Source organism: Mus caroli, chromosome 7, assembly GCF_900094665.2.
Source record: "Mus caroli chromosome 7, CAROLI_EIJ_v1.1, whole genome shotgun sequence".
In the NCBI taxonomy this organism is placed as follows: Eukaryota; Metazoa; Chordata; class Mammalia; order Rodentia; family Muridae; genus Mus; species Mus caroli.
This window is the reverse complement of record NC_034576.1, coordinates 63349539-63352560: the sequence shown is the minus strand read 5'-3', so window position 1 is coordinate 63352560 and position 3022 is coordinate 63349539. Positions and strand designations below refer to the sequence as shown.

Here is a 3022-nt window from a genome sequence, read left to right as displayed (position 1 = left end):
CACTTTAGACTATTTCATATCTAACTACTACTAAAAAATCTTGTTAACATGGCTTTATTCAAAACTCAAACTTTATTCACTCTAAAAGAATAAACTAAACAATATTCCAGATAACAGCATCCTCTAAGATCCATTTTTTTTTTTTTTTTTGTAAACTGTCATCCAGGATTTTATGCCTGTTTGGCAATTGTCGAGAAAGTTTTGATATAGTCATCACTATCATACCATTTCTATACCCCTTTATGAGTGAGAGGTGCGATATCACTATCTAGTAAAGGTGAAACATCAATTCATTTTATAGTTCTAGTAATAGCAAGGAGAGTAGCAGGATTCTGCTCTAATCAAGCAGTAAGATTTTACCTTGCTGTGTGGATTTTTTTTAATATATATTCCACAGATAAAGCATATGCCTAGTAATTGTAGCTCCATAATACATTCATTTTCTGGTGTTGTTGGAAGATTTTCCAGTAATAGGAGAATTTAAAGAGGGATTACAAGATATGATAAAAAGAGAAAGAGCTACTGACGTATTGGAATTTAATTGTCACAATATGTCATTTTAGATTTAGTTCAGAAAAGAAAATGAAATGATACTACTTCAACTTTTGAACTTATAGTAATTGTACATATAATAGTCATATAAAGGAGTAATCTCAGAAGGAGAGGTCTATAGATGTGCCTTATCTTGTTGGGGATCTAACTGGAGTAGAAAGTGATAATGGTAGTCCCAGTGGCCATTAGGATTAAATGATCTCTTGAAGTATGTGTAGACTTTGCAAGGACTCTCTTCACACATACAATAATCACTCCACACCTCTGGAGTTATTGAACTGTATAAACCTCCCTAGATATAAGCTGAAGGGTGATGTTTAAATTACAAACATAGTTTAATGAACAGGATAGCAGCGGAGGCCAGATACATCATTTCAGACATTAGTGGAATCAATTCAGATACTGAAGGAGAGGATAATTGAAGAAATCAAAATGACATAAGTGGAAAGATTCTGGGAGATTGAGGAAAGTTGATGAACACAAACAATGTTAGTGTCTCACGTGCATTCTGATATATACAACCTTAATATATGTGTTAAAGATCAACTATGACACTGCAGGGCAAACTGAACAAGACTGCAAGTGGCAATAGTAGGGGTTGGTGGTAAGAGCAGTTGAAGGATGTTGGTCCGGATACCAACAGGAGCTGCTGCCTGTGGCAGGCAGTGATAAGATAGGGTGTGAGGGGAGAAGAACAAGCATACACACACACACACAAACACACAGAAGGTTGAAACAAGAGCTGAGCTTCAACAATTTACTTTTTCCCTTCAACAGCTATTTAGATCGCTTAAAAAAAAAAAAGGTTTTCTATTGGAAAGAAAATTACCTCCCAGCCATGAGTTGCACATGTTCTAGAGACATTCACTTGCAAAATATACTTTCCAAATATATATAAAAATATTTACACAAAGGGAAATTATGTTATATTTTCAATGTTTTTATATGAAACCTATATCTAATGAAACAATTGGAATCTATCTTCATTTGAAAATCCCATTGTGACCTAAAACCAGTAACTATTTAGTCATTGATTAACAAAGTTTGAGCAGTCAAAAGTCTCAAGTCAAAAGTAGCAAGTTACTGCCTGTGCTTGGGTAACAACCATCTGTACTTACTCAGGAGCATTTCATGTCTTACATCTTATTTTTGAAGTTCAGATCAGCTAAGCTGGCTAGTCATCTTTTCTCTGTTCTTATACTCATAAAAAAATGTTTGTTCTTTATTATATGCTTACTCTTTTCCTGGTATACTTAGAAAACCTGCTACCTTATCCCTAGATCACAAGATAAGTGAACTCATGCCCAACTTATTGCACATGTTTTCTTGAACAAATTACGTGCTTGTAATGTATGTTGAATTCTCACTGTGTGCCTTTTTGTAACTCATTTTTTGCCATTCTATCAGGAATGATCACATTTTTTTTAAATTCTAACATAAAACTTTCTCTCAACAGTCCTAACTTCCTACCTTTATAATTTTTACCCTAACTACACTTTTATAGAATTACCCTAATCTCCCTAAATATTTTAAATCAAGCTAATTTTCTACAATTAGAAGTAAAAATTTCCATTAAAAGCACTAGTTTATCTTACTACCTTTATGCCAAATACTTTCATCTTCATGTTGAACTGCAAGAAACTTGTGCAACAAGGTAGGTTATCACCCAGGAAGTAATAATACACAGTTTTAAATATCATTATTGTTCCAGAGTACACTTACACCAAGGCAAATAAATGACTATGGCAAAGAGAATGAGAAATATGGGAAAGCACCACTGTATCCACAAGCAATCAGGGGACAAATCTCCAAAGTTGTGCCATACCAGAGCTCACTCAGTGCAGCTGAATAGAAAGTTGAGTATCATGTGGAAGCTCATTTTCACACTGTAACTCTTCCTACTTAATGCCTGTCATATGCACATGAAACAATTGATGATAATATATCAGATATACCCATGCTCAAAATCACGTGGCATATTGAACTTTGTTTCTCATTAGATGTGAACACACTGAATTCTGCTTTGAACAAGTGACAATGGAACTTCAAAAGGTATCATGTTTATAGTCTCGGCAGCCCTCCAATTAATTACAGAATAATTGATTGGAAACTTTTATTAGTTATTTTATTCATTGACATTTCATATGATAACCCCCTTCCTGGGAAAAGCTCCACAAATATCAATCAAAACTCCTAGTTCCCACTCGCCTTTGCCATGTCAAAAAGCCCACTTTCTGCTCTAACATATCCCTACACTGGGTATCAATTCTCCACAGAAGATGGGCCTACTCTTCTGTTGATGTCAAATAAGGTCATCTGTGTGTTAGAATGGTGTCCTGCTTCTGCCACAGGAGCCCTCATGATGGTCCCTGCACTACACAGAGGACAGTGAAAGCAAGTTCACAGTCTGTAGGACCCCAGACTCAGAAGACTTGAGAAAACTTTAGGGCCCCATGGGGCTGGTTGTAGC

General features: G+C 35.4%; 1 long non-coding RNA gene across 1 annotated transcript in view; it reads left to right on the top strand.

Moving 5' to 3' along the window:
* LOC115031543 overlaps positions 1–2604 on the top strand; it is an 8953-nt gene extending 6349 nt beyond the window's left edge. The window contains exon 3 of the long non-coding RNA XR_003837202.1: positions 2553–2604. This is a non-coding gene — a long non-coding RNA (uncharacterized LOC115031543). The remainder of the gene's footprint in view (positions 1–2552) is intronic.
* The last annotated feature ends 418 nt before the right edge of the window (positions 2605–3022 follow it).